Genomic DNA, 13,970 nt, shown 5'->3' with positions numbered 1-13,970 from the left:
CTGAGATTGCACCACTGCACTCCAGCCTGGGCAACAGAGCAAGACTCTGTCTTTAAAAAAAAAAAAAAAAAAAGGAAAGGCCAGATTGTTTTCCTAAGTGGTTGGAGTCTGTTATATTTCCACCAGCAATGTATGAGAGTTCTAATTGCTCCACATCCTTAGCAGCACTTAATATTTATTGTCAATCGTTATTATTATTATTGTTATTATAATTTTTAGAGACAGGCTCTCACCTCTGTTGCCCAGGCTGGAGTTCACTGCAGCCCTGAACTCCTGGGCTCAAGTAATCCTCCCACCTCGGCCTCCTGAGTAGCTTGGATTACAAGCACACACCACCACACCCAGCTAATTTTATTTTTGTAGAGATGGGGGTCTCACTACCTTGCCCAGGCTGGTCTTGAACCCCTGGAATCTCAAGCAATCCTCCCTCCCCATCCTTCCAAAGTGTTGGGATTACAGGCGAGAGCTGCAGTACCTGGCCCCTTTCGCTTTCTTAACAGTATCTTTGAAAAGCAGCTGATTTTTCACAGGGTGTTGTAATTAATTTAATTAGTTCCACACCGTGGCTCTGAAAATCTTCCGTAAGCTCTAGCGCCAGACACATGGACATTTGCAGAATCTTATTTTCTAGAGTCCTGGAAATTTTCTTTCCTGTGAGAGAGTTGAGAGCAATAATTTTAGGATGGTTATTCATCTTCAAACAGAAGGAGTAAGAATGTAGGGAGTTCGTGACTGTGTTTGGAGAGGGGAGAGCATAGCAGTGGTCTAATGATCTTCTCGGGGTTCTCAAAGGGTGGACGAGCTGCAGGTTGAAACTTGCCTTGCTTTTAGACAGTTGACTGAGTTTGTAGTTATGCAAATAAGTGCCAAAGGAGAAGTCAGGGCTGACTGATTGCAAGTGATGATTGAATACTGGCCCTCACAACCATCTGTGAAAAGTCTATTTCCAGAAATACTTTTTTTTATTATTATTATTGTTATTTTTTTGAGACAGAGTCTTTCTCTGTTGCCCAGTCTGGAGTGCAGTGACGTGATCTCAACTCACTGCAAGCTCTGCCTCCCGTGTTCACGTCATTCTCCTGCCTCAGCCTCCCGAATAGCTGGGACTACAGGCGCCCCCCACCACGCCCGGCTAATTTTTTGTATTTTTCGTACAGATGGGGTTTCATCATGTTAGTCAGGATGGTGTTGATCTCCTGAACGCATGATCCACCCGCCTCGGCCTCCCAAATTGTTGGGATTACAGGCGTGAGCCACCGTGCCCGGCCCAGAAATATTTTTAAGAAGGGATTTTTGAAAAACCCTTGTTTTCATGATGGGAGGATATGAAAAGCAGTGTTTTGAAATCTCCTTCTTAGATCCTGATACTCGGAATTGTCAATTCTCCCATTTTCATTTTCTCCTGGATAGATTGTACACTTGTGCCTTGGTATCCTCAATGATTCCAAAACCCCCCTGGGGATCCAGTCCCTGATACAAAATGGTGTAGTGTTTGTACATAGCCTACATACATCCTCCTGTATACTTTAAATCATCTTGGTCTGGCAGTGTGGCTCACACTTGTAATCCCAGCACGTTGGGAAGCGGAGGTGGGAGGATTACTTGAGCCCAGGAGTTCAAGACCAGCCTGGGCAACATGGCGAGACCCCCATCTCTACAAAAAATTTAAAAATTAGTTGGGTGTAGTGGCATGCGCCTGTAGTCCCAGCTACTCGGGAGGCTGAGGCGGGAAGATTGCTTGAGCCAGGGAGTTCCAGGCTGAAGTGAGCTATGATCGCACCACTGTGCTCCAGCCTGGGCAACAAAGCGAGACCCCGTTTCCATTTAAAATAATAATAGGGGCCAGATGCAGTGACTCATGCCTGTAATCCCAGCACTTTGGGAGCCTGAGGTGGGCAGATTATCACTTGAAGTCAGGAGTTTGAGACCAGCCTGCCCAACATATTGAAACCCCATCTCTACTAAAAATAAAAAAAATTAGCTGGACACCGTAGTGCACCTGTGGTCCCAGCTACTAGGGAGGCTGAGGCAGGAGAATCACTTGAACCTGGGAGGTGGAGGTTGCAGTGAGCCGAGATCGCACCACTGCACCACTCCAGCCTGGGCAACAGAATGTGACTTCGTCTCAAAAAAATAAATAAGTAAATAAAAGTTTCCGTCAATAGAGTTGTGTCCACCAATAACAGATTATCAAAAGTAAAGATTAAACACCAAACAAGTTGGCAACCACTTTCATGGAAGCACTTTATAGTGGTGATTAAGCACTCAGATAAATTTGAACCTTGACGACAACCCAGAAACAGGTTGTATATCCATTTTGGGCCTCTGTTTTCTCACCTGCAAAAGGTAAAATAAGAATCCAAGCTTCCTCATGGAGTTACTATGAGGCTTAACCGAGAGACTGCACGTACAACAGTTAGCACGTAGTAAGCACTCATTTAGAGCCAGAAAATTATAGCTCAGCTTAAGGAAGAAGAAAGCAGTTGAACTTAAACCATATTAAAAATAAATAGTTGTCCATATTTGTTTTGTTAGGAACAAAACATTACACATACACACACACATGTATACCCTGTAGCTTTGTATTACTAGAGAACTTTGTTATGAGCCAGAATAAATAGATCTTTCAATAGTTGGGAGAGGCCAGGAGCTGTGGCTCACACCTGTAATCCCAGCACTTTGGGAGGGTGAGGCAGGGAGATAGCTTGAGCCTAGGAGTTTGAGCCCAGCCTGGGCGATATAGTGACACCCTTGTCTCTACAAAATAATAATAATTAGCAAATTATTGGTGGCGTGCACCTACAGTCGCAGCTACTCAGGAGGCTGTGGTGGGAGGATTGCTTGAGCCTAGGAGGTCGAGGCTGCAGTGAGCTATGATCGTGCCACTACACTCCAGCCTGGGCAACAGAGGGAGACCCCCACCTCTTAGAAAAAACAAAAGACGGCCACCACAGTGGCTCAGGCCTGTAATCCCAGCACTTTGGGAGGCCGAGGCAGGTGGAGCACGAGGTCAGGATATCGAGACCATCCTGGCGAACACGGTGAAACCCCTGTCTCTACTAAAAATACAAAAAAATTAGCCAGGCGTGGTGGCAGGCGCCTGTAGTCCCAGCTACTCGGGAGGCTGAGGCAGGAGAATGGCGTGAACCTGGGGGGTGGAACTTGTAGTGAGCCGAGGTCGCACCACTGCATTCCAGCCTGGGCAACAGAGCGAGACTCCGTCTCAAAAAAAAAAAAAAAAAAAAAAAAAAAAAAAAGATAGAAAAAGAAAAAACAAAAGATGTTTAGCTTTCCTGGCTGACCCAGTGTTGCAGGGATTGGCCATCCTTGGTGTAAGGCATAGGATGTGCAGTGCAGCAGGACAGCAGAGTGGGCAGTGTGTGGGGTTTTTTTCATTGATAGGGTGGTTCCCAGCACTTGGGGTCAGGGCTTGCTTGTAGAAGTTTCTGAAAAGTTGCAGTCATGTTTCATTTCTTTCTCCCCCTACCTAGCACATGCCAGGACACACAGCGTAGTACTATGGTTTGGAACCAGGCTTTACCCGTTAGTAGCCGTGGGGCCCTGGGCAAGTTCACTGGAGTTCTCTGGGATCTCTGTTTCCTCTTTTGTAAAATGGGAACCAAAAGATATCACAGGCCGGGCGTGGTGGCTCACGCCTGTAATCCCAGCACTTTGGGAAGCCGAGGTGGGTACATCACCTGAGGTCAGGAGTTCAAGACCAGCCTGGCCAACATGGTGAAACCCCATCTCTACTAAAAATACAAAAATTAGCCAGGTGTGGTGGCTGGTGCCTGTAATCCCAGCTACTCAGGAGGCTGAGGCAGGAGAATCACTTGAACCCAGGAAGCGGAAGTTGCAGTGAGCCGAGATGGCGCCACTGCACTTTAGCCTGGGTGACAGAGGGAGACTGTCTCAAAAAATCAACACCAAAACCAAACCCAAAATGTATCACAAGCTTGTTGGGAGGATCAGAGAAGAGGATATGGGAATGATAAGCATGGTAGTTACATCGTTTGCTAGTATTGTAGTTATATTGCAGCTGTACATTGTGACCTATTGTAGCTGCTGTTATTCCTTTGGTTATGTTTAACAAGTTACATTGTTGCTAGTATTGTAGTTATATTGCAGTTATACATTGTGATCCTATTGTAGCTGCTGTTATTTCTTTGATTAAGTTTAGCAACTGAAATTTTTTTTTTTTTGAGAGGGAGTCTTACACTGTTGCCCAGGCTGGAGTGCAGTGGCGGGATCTCGGCTTACTGCAAGCTCCGCCTCCCAGGTTCACGCCATTCTCCTGCCTCAGCCTCCCGAGTAGCTGGGACTACAGGTGCCTGCCACCACGCCTGGCTAATTTTTTGTACTTTTAGTAGAGACAGGGTTTCATCTTGTTAGCCAGGATGGTCTCGATCTCCTGACCTCGGGATCCACCCACCTCAGCCTCCCAAAGTGCTGGGATTACAGGCGCGAGCCACCGGGCCGGGCCCGGCCAACAACTGAAATATTTAACATACAATAAAATGCACATGGCCAGGATGCAGTGGCTCACGCCTGTAATCCCAACACTTTGACACGCTGAGGCAGGCGGATCACTTGAGGTCGGGAATTTGAGACCAGCCTGGCCAACTACTAAAAACACAAAAATTAGCCGGACGTGATGGTGCGTTCCTGTAATCCCAGCTACTCAGGAGGCTGAGGCAGGAGAATCGCTTAAACCCAGGAGGCGGAGGTTGCAGTGAGCCAAGATCAGCCCATTGTACTCCAGCTGGGGTGACAGAAGGAGACTCTGTCTCAAAATAAATAAAATAAAATGCACAGATCTTAAGCATTGAGTTAAATGAATTTTGCCAGATATTATATTCACTTGTGTAACCACCACTGAAAACAAAATGGAGGACATTGCCTCATCCCAGCCCTTTCCAGTGAATTCCCAGTACCCCCTGGGAATGAGGTGTTACAATGATTACTATCACCATTGTTGATTATTATTGTTTAGTTTGGTTTTATTGAAGAAGCGGGTAGAGAAAGAAATAGCTTCATGCAAAAGTAGGGCATATGAGAGCCTGAGATATGGCTTAAAAAGAGTATTGTTTGAAAAGTTTGGCTGAGTGTGGTGGCTCATGCCTGTAATCCCAGCACTTCGGGAGGCTGAGGTGGGAGAATTGCTTGAGCTCAGGACTTCGAGAATAGCCTGGGCAACATAGTGAGACTCTGTCTGTATTATTTAAAAAAAAAAAAAAGAGAGAGAGAGAAAAGTTTAAGGGATGTTGACAGGTTGTCCTAGATGGGGTTTACTGCCAGGAGCCTATTAGGATTCAAAGAGCAAAAATTTGAGGGTAAAAGGATGCATGCAGGTTGTTGTTGGTGGATATATAGCCCCAACATCCAGTGACTTTAAACTCTATCAAGACAACACAGGGCCGGGTGCCGTGGCTCAGGTCTGTAATCCCAGCACGATGGGAGGCCAAGGTGGGCAGATAACTTGTGGTCAGCAGTTCGAGACCAGCCTGACCAACATGGTGAAACCCTGTCTCTACTAAAAATACAAAAATTAGCTGGGAGTGCTGGTGCACGCCTGTAGTCCCAGCTACTCAGGAGGCTGAGGCAGGAGAATCACTTGAACCTGGGAGGTGGAGGTTGCAGAGAGCAGAGATTGCACCACTGCACTAGAGCCTGGGTGAAAGAGAGAGACTCCATCTCAAAAAAACAAAAACAAAAAACAACAACAACGAAAAAAACAAGACAACACAAAGCGTTTGAACGGAAACAGCATTTGCAGATGCAAATTCAGGATCCGAAACTAATTTTTCCCCCCTCTTTGCTGAGCTGCCAGAATGTTCCAAGGAGATCCCTCCTTTCCAGTTTCCTCCGTGGCGCACAGGCTGTGCCGAGTAAGTGGGCAATTGTGAGTTTCTGGAAATCAGTGAGCTGGTGTGGCTCCTGGCTCCTGGCTCTGGCCAAGGGAGTTGGCTTCCCTGTGTCCACGCCAGGAAGGGAGGCTGGAGGCTTTTAAAGGCCGCAGCTCTGCTGTAGACACGTGCCTCCTTGGCACTGGCTTTGTTGAAAACGCTGTCCCTAGATAGTCTCTCTTCTGCACAGACCTCAGAGGTTTTTCCGCACTGTGAAGGGCCTTGCTGCAGGAGGAACAGTCTGACCTAATCTCTCCTAGAGGAGGCCTTGAGCTAATTTTTTTTTTTTTTTTTTGAGACGGAGTCTCACTCTGTCACCCAGGCTGGAGTGCAGTGGTGCGATCTCAGTCCACTGCAATCTCCACCTCTCAGATTCAAGCGATTCTCCCTGCCTCAGCCTCCCAAGTAGCTGGGATTGAAGATGCCCGCCACCACACCCAGCTAATTTTTGTATTTTTAGTACAGATGGGGTTTTGCCATGTTGGCCAGGCTGGTCTCGAACTCCTGACCTCAGGTGATCCACCTGCCTTGGCCTCCCAAAGTGCTGGGATGACAGGCGTGAAGCACCTCACCTGGCCGAGGTAATATTTCTGAAAGGTGGAGTACCATGCTGTGAGCTAGACACTTGGTGTGGTTTATCCTGTCATCGCCTCAGTGACCTCACCAGGTGGACACTGCTAGGATTCCTAATTTGCAGAGGGAGAAGTTGAGGCTGACAGAAAGGTCAGCACTGTGCTCAAAGTGATCCAGCTGCTACCAAGATGAACTGCAGCCTTTGCTCTGAGCTCACAGCCTGACCTCAGTCTAGAGCTGGGAATCTTTCTCTCCCTCATTGCTACACCTGATCAAGTACTGAGTCCCATCCCTTTAACTCCTTACATGACCTTCAAATCCATCTTCCCTACATAAGCTGCCCATTCATTGCCTTGTGCCTTCTGTCCATCTGCTAAGAGCCAGGTGCTGTGCTAGGCTCTGAGAATGTGGCCGAGAACAACATGGATAAAAGTTCTGAGCCGGATACGGTGACTCATGTCTGTAACCCGTTGTTTTGGGAGGTTGAGACAGAAGACTTCCTTGAAGCCAGGAGTTGAGGCCGGCCTGGACAACATAGCAAGACCCCATCTTTACAAAAACAAAAACAAAAAAAGAAAAAGAAAAATTAGCTGAGCATGGTGGCACTGACTTGTAATCCCAGGTACTTAGGAGGCTGAGGTGGGAGCATCACTTGACTCCAGGAGTTCAAGGCTGCAGAGAGCCATGATTGTGCCACTGCACTCCAGCCTGGGCAATAGAGCAAGACCCTGTCTCAAAAAAAAAAAAAAAAAGACTGTAAATGTATCCTCCAGAGTAATTCTTCTTTTTCATTTTTCAAAAGCATCCTTGCTTTGTTTATGCTTCCAAAAGTTTAAAAACTGTAGCCAAGTTCCAAGAAAGAAAAAGGGAAGCAAAGGAAAAGGAAAACACAGACCCAGAGGCCCTTTATGGGTTTGATTGTATGTGAAGTCCATAAATTGATGGAGAGAAGGAGCAGCTTGACAGTATTTACTTGTATTCTCCTATATCATGGATTTCCTCTCCATTTTCCCAAGGGTTCTTTCCTATTCTTAGAAATGTTTTGTGATTTTGCTTCAGACACAGTTTGCCTACTTCTTGTAAGCATTGTTCTTAGATTGCTGGCTTTATATCTATCACTCCCTTGCTCATCTGCCCATCCATCTATCCATCCATCCATCCATCCATCCCTCCATCCACTTGTTCATCTGCCCATCCTCCATCCATCCATCCATTCATCCAGTCCATTCACCACCCACCCATCTATTATCCATCCATCCATCCATCCATTCATCCATCCATCCATCCATCCATTCCTCCAACCATTCATCCACTCACCCATCCATTCATCCACTCACTCATTCATCCATTCACTCATCCATCCATCCATCCACTCATCCAATCACCCATCCATCCATACATCCACTCATCCACTCATCCATCCATCCATCCATCCATCCATCCATCCATCCATCCATCCATCCATCCATCCATCCTTCTATCTACTCTCCCAACAATCCACACACCTGTCCCTCCATCCCTTCCAACCACTCACCCACCAATCTTCTCATCCATCTTTCCACCCATGCATACATCCACTTATTCATTCAACCGTCCCTCCACCCACCCATTCATCCACCCATCCACGTATCCATTCATCTCTCCATCTATCCATGTGTCTGTCATCTAATACAAGGGAGATGTTTTGAAGTATTAAAAGTGATTATTTTGTAGAATAGGGGACAGGGATTGTGTTTTCTTCACTCACTGCTACCTTATTAAATGCTTACTAGTTCTAAAAGCTCTGCAATTGATTCCCTTCAATTTTCCAACTCTATAATTGTAGCATCTGCAGATAATGATGACTTGTTGCCTTTTGCCAATAATTAGACCAGTTATTGCTGTTAACCTTGTTATGGCAGGAACTTCCAGAACAGTGTTCAGTGACGCAGCTGAATATGGTCAGCCCAGTCTCATTTCTGATTTGAGTGGAATGCCTCAATTGTTTTACTGCAGAGGATAATTATATAATTGTTAATAATCTTGACCTTCCTGTCTTTAGCCTCACTGAGTAAATGGGGTGTGATCATGAAATCTTGATTGTTTCATAGATGCAAGAGACATAAACGGCATTTGTCTGTGTATAATGACAGCAGATTTATTTTGCTAAGCTGTTAAGCTGTTAAAATAAGCCTTTAAGCCCCCGCCTCAGTTTTCAAGCAGAGTGGAATGTTATTTTGTTGCTTCTGGCCAAGTGTCGATATTCATTTTAGGGCAGCTCTTCATGGAAAGTCTGGTGGACTATGGGTCTGGATACTTGCCGGACCCTGTGTCATCACTAAAGTTAGGATGCGTTTCAGAACCACCCTGTACCACAGTGAACAGAGACAAATGGCCTTAGGGAGCAGGACCCATGGGGGCCCTCTGGGGCTGTTTCTTGTGCCCTGAGAGGGCCCTAGATTTGGGACAGTCTGATTTACTTCCCCCCGCTTTTTTTTTTTCTGGGTGATGCTACCCTGGTTTCTGTGTTGAAATATGACCCTAGTGTGAAGGTCGAGGTCTCAGACCATCTTGTTTCTGGTATGTTAAGAAACAGAAAAACACCTTTTAGGACACAATGTTAACCATTGAGGATACATATCAGTGTTCTGGAAAAACAAAAACAAAAACAAAACAATCTGTACCGCAACTGTGGCTTTCATCAGGGTGGGCTGCCTTTCCGATCCATAACCCTGTGTGGCTTGATGGAGAACATGTTTTGTAACTTGCAAGGGCATCTGCAATAGCCGCTGGTCCTCTTGGTGAAAGGGGAGGACCCACATTAGGTCTAAGCTGGTTGGAGTTGATGCAAACTCTCACATGCTTTGGAAAAAGCACGTGATCTTTCAACGAGAATGCCAGTGTTGACCGGGTGCAGTGGCTCATGCCTGTATTTGCAGCATTTGGGGAGACTGAGGTAAGCGGATCGCTTGAGTCCAGGAGTTTGAGACCAGCCTGGGCAACTTGGTGAAACCCCATCTCTACAAAAAATACAAAAATTAGCTGGGTGTGGTAGTGCATGCCTATAGTCCCAGCTACTTGAGAGGCTGAGTTGAGAGGATTGCTTGAGCTCAGGAGGTTGAGGCTGCAGTGAGCTGTGATCGCGCCATTGCACTCCAGCCTAGGCAACAGAGCCAGACCCTGTCTTAAAAAAAAAAAAAAAGAATGCAAATGTTTGCTTGATTATTCAGCTGGTATTTAACACACAGTTCTTTGTTCCAGAGGGACTGTCCAGCAACAAATACTGAATTCGTTAATTTTTCACACCAAACCTATTGAAAATAACTGGAAAAGGTATATGCTGGAAAACTCAGTGTTCTAGAAACATTCATGTTTGCCATCCCAAGAGCAAAAGTCATGGAATGCCTGATGCTTAGTGTTAAGAGGAAGGAATTCCACACAGCCTGTGGCTAGCTTTTCTTATTTCATTGGTGTCCAAGACAAGATTTGAACTGTTTACTAAAGGAAATTAGCATCATAAGTCTCCTCTGGCACATATTTCCAGCATCCAAGTGGAGCTGCTGAGATCTTGCTCAAGAGTAGCAAAATTGGCAGGGGGAGTAGGGCATTGGTTTTTACATCAGCTTAAAGAATTTTTTTATCAGCCATTTTTGCAATTTGGAAACCTGTTTGGAGTAGGGGTGTATGGAGATGAAATTGGGCTGTTTCTAGGATTCACCTCCTCCTTCAGGCATTTTTTTTTTTTTTTTTTTTTTTTGAAACAGGGTCTGGCTCTGTTGCCCAGGCTGGCGTGCAGTGGCGTGATCATGGCTTACTGTAGCCTTGACCTCTTGGGCTCAAGCAATCCTCCCACTTCAGCTTCCCGAGTAGCTGGGACCACAGGTGTACACCATCGCGCCTGGCTAATTTTTATATTTTTTTTGTAGAGATGGAGTCTCACTATGTTGCCAGGGATGGTCTTGACCTCTCAGGCTCAAGCAACTCTCCTGCCTCGGCCTCCCAAATTGCTGGGATTACAGGCAGGAGCCACTGCAGTTGGTACTCAGAGTTTTTTTTTGTTTGTTTTTGTTTTTCCCTTGAGATGGAGTCTCGCTCTGTTGACAGGCTGGAGTGCAGTGGTGCGATCTTGGCTCACTGCAACCTCCACCTCCTAGGTTCAAGCCATTCTCCTGCCTCAGCCTCCTGAGTAGCTGGGACTACAGGCACACGCCACCATGCCCAGCTAATTTTTTTTTTTTGTATTTTTAGTAGAGACAGGGTTTCACCATGTTGGCCAGGATGGTCTCGATCTCTTGACCTCGTGATCCTCCCGCCTCGGCCTCCCAAAGTGCTGGGATTACAGGCATGAGGCACCATGCCCGGCCGATCCTCAGACATTTTTAATTTTCCTTTTTTAGTGTTACAGCCAGCCATTTGAAAAATGAGACTTTTCCCTAACCTTATGTCAAACTCAGAGACGTTGTCATCTTGGCTTTGATGTGGTGGAGGAGAGGGGCTTCTCATTCCGGGATGGGGTTTCTCTACCTGGGTCCTGCGGACACTGGGGCTGGATTGTTCTCTGGGGTGGGGCCATCCTGGGCACTGAGGGTGCTGAGCAGCATCTCTGGCTTCCACCCACTCCATGCCAGGAGCACCGCCCCCGAGGCATGGCAAACACAAATGTCTCCAGACACTGCCAGGTGTCTCCTGGTGGGCAGAATCGCCTCCATTTGAGGACCCCTGGACCAGGGTGCTGGAATGGGGGTGAGGGGCACTCTGCAATTATTCTCTGCTCTTTTTTTTGGGGGGGGAATGGAAACCAAGGGCCCATCATCAGCCTCGTGGCTCTGTGGCTTGATACTGCCGTGCTACCGACAAAAACCACATCCCTAGACTTGGAGCACCAAGGAATCTGGGGGAATATGATTATAGTCATTTAATGAGGGTGGGTTTATGTATTACTCAAGTGCTGGGCTGGGGAGTCAGGACATAGCCGCAGGGAAGTCCTTCCCTCTTGGAAGCCCCTCGTGAAACACCTAATTGGTGACATGGTATACTGGAGAATCAGAGGGTGTCACTCAAGCATTTTGGCTTGGTGGTTGGTGGGGGGAGGTGGCCGGCCAGGCACTCAAGCACCCCTAAGCTGATCTGGAGAAAGTGTCGGGGAAGGGGAACATCAGCATTTCTCCCTGAGGAATCATCTTACACCCATGATGGCAACTGGCCCACAGTAACATTGATGGAGCGAGTGTCTTCTTGTGGCTCGGCCACTCAATAGCTGTGTGACCATGGGCAGGTTACTGAACCTCTCTGTGCCTCAGTCTTCTCCTCTGTAAAATGGTAACATCTAGGATTGTTGGGGGAAATAAATGGTTAATAATTGGAATAGTGCTGGGTGCATAGGAAACTCTAAGTGTTACACAGCATGTGGCCACAACCTCCCGTCTCCTCTCTCCTCTTTGCTGCTGCTCTGCTGCCTTGATGGGATACTCCCCTCTCTGTCTCTGTCTGTCTGTCTGTCTGTCTGTCTCTCTCTCTCTCTCTCATCTCCTTTTCTTTCCTCTGTTCCCCCACCCCCACCACTGATGCAGTTTGGACCAAGTTTTCTTCAGCCAGCTGATTTAGAGACAAGCAGAACTTGGATATTTATTGGGGTTTCGGGGGACTTCCTTACAGCCCTAGGTCTCTGGGAAAAGGGCCCTGGATTATCTCTGCAAAAGCCCACCTGCTATTGGTTAGCCAGGACCGTCTCCACTTTCAGACACAAGCTTCATCCAAACACTCTTTGCTGTATTTATAACCACGGTGCATTTTCTCGGGACGCACATCTTACGGCTTCTTGGCCCCTTCGCCCAGGGTGCACTGCCTGGACCATCGCCCTCCAGCAGAGACAATGTCTTTCTTTGTGTGTTCTCCTTCCTCTGGTCGAGATGTGGCTTGGTCACCTGGAGTGGGGCCGTCAGCAAGTCGCCTCGGCTTCGTGGAGGCTCGCTGCCCCGATGGCGGAAAGCTTGGCCACACACCCTGATGTCTCGACACCTTTGAGCTGCCCATGAATGGGTTTTCAGAGCTTCCCGTGTTTACTTCGCTGCACGCCTCTGTTTGTGCTCTGGGGAAATTCTTGGCAGAGGAAAAGCCAAGTGGAAAACAGCCCTGCTTGGTGTCAGGGCTTGAGGTTGAGGGAGAAAGACTGAAATGGAGATTTGCATGAACTGGTTTGCACATGTGACAAGACTTTGTCTTAAAAAAAAAAAAAAAAAATTGGCCTGGTGTGGTAGCTCACTCCTGTAATCCCAGCACTTTGGGAGGCTGAGGCAGGCGGATCACGAGGTCAAGAGATCGAGACCATCCTGGCCAACATGGTGAAACCCCGTCTCTACTAAAAATATAAAAATTAGCTGGGTGTGGTGGTGTACACCTGTAGTCCCAGCTACTGGAGGCTGAGGTGGGAGAATGGCTTGAACCTGAGAGGCAGAGGTTGCAGTGAGCCGAGATCGTGCCACTGCACTCCAGCCTGGGTGGCAGAGCGAGACTTGATCTCAAAAAAAAAAAAAAAATGTTGTTCCAGTCTATTCTGGTGGCTTAGAGGAGGGAAGATGGGAAATTTTGGGTTTAATAGAGTAACATCCATCAGGTTGAGGGCTTTGAAGCACCTGGGAACATCCATAAGTCACTACTGAGCACCAGCTGTATACAGTTATTGAGCATGTATTGTCTCCCAGGCACATGGTCCTCACAACAATCTTTTCACAGAGCTAGGATTTGAACCCACAGTCTCTCTGGTTTCAGAACCCTAGCTTTTCTTGCTATACTCTGCCTTACAGAGGAAGGGAACTTTTGTACTGGGTTTTGAAGGGTGAATAGGAGTTCAATGAAGAAGCAGCACATTCTGTGCTAAACTTGGCTTCCAGATCCTCCTAGAATTGGCCAGAAGCCAATATCTAGAGGCCAAAATTGGGTCACTAGGGTGACCAACTCATCACAGGGCCCTGGATTATCTCTGCAAAAGCCCACCTGCTGTTGGTTAGCCAGGACCATCACAGTGTGCCCAGGTAACCCTACGTTTCACCCCAAAGCAGAATTTTACACCAGAGCCTGGACACCAATTGAATTTTCTTTAACTCATTTCTGTCAATGGTTACCTCCAAAAATGCTCCCTTGTGTCTTTATGCTGAGCTTCTTTCTCTAGATACTTCCATTTCTTGCTTTGGGTGAAAATCAAATGAGGTAATTAATGCCTGTGACATGTAAAGTGTAGTGCATGGCACATGGTAACCTCTTTAGTTTTAGCCAGTTGTTTTTTGTTTGTTTGTTTGTCTTTGAGACAGAGTCTCACTCTGTCACCCAGGCTGGAGTGCAGTGGCACAGTCTCAGCTCACTGCAACCTCTGCCTCCCAGGTTCAAGCAATTATCCTGCCTCAGCCTCCCAAGTAGCTGGGATTACAGGCGCATGCTGCCAGACTGGGCTAATTTTTGTATTTTTAGTAGAGATGGCATTTTGCTATGCTGGCCAGGCTGGTCTCAAACTCCTGA

The 13,970-nt window shown here is 47.0% G+C and overlaps 1 protein-coding gene and 1 pseudogene across 1 annotated transcript in view; both read left to right on the top strand.

Moving 5' to 3' along the window:
• The window catches only part of LOC129044937 (insulin receptor-like), a 292,218-nt gene that overhangs the window by 51,965 nt on the left and 226,283 nt on the right, over window positions 1-13,970 (top strand). The window lies entirely within an intron of this gene.
• On the top strand, window positions 11,807-13,534 carry LOC129044938 (uncharacterized; annotated as a pseudogene).

This window comes from Pongo pygmaeus, chromosome 8 (assembly GCF_028885625.2).
Source record: "Pongo pygmaeus isolate AG05252 chromosome 8, NHGRI_mPonPyg2-v2.0_pri, whole genome shotgun sequence".
Lineage (NCBI taxonomy): Eukaryota > Metazoa > Chordata > Mammalia > Primates > Hominidae > Pongo > Pongo pygmaeus.
This window is presented reverse-complemented; position numbering and strand designations above follow the sequence as displayed.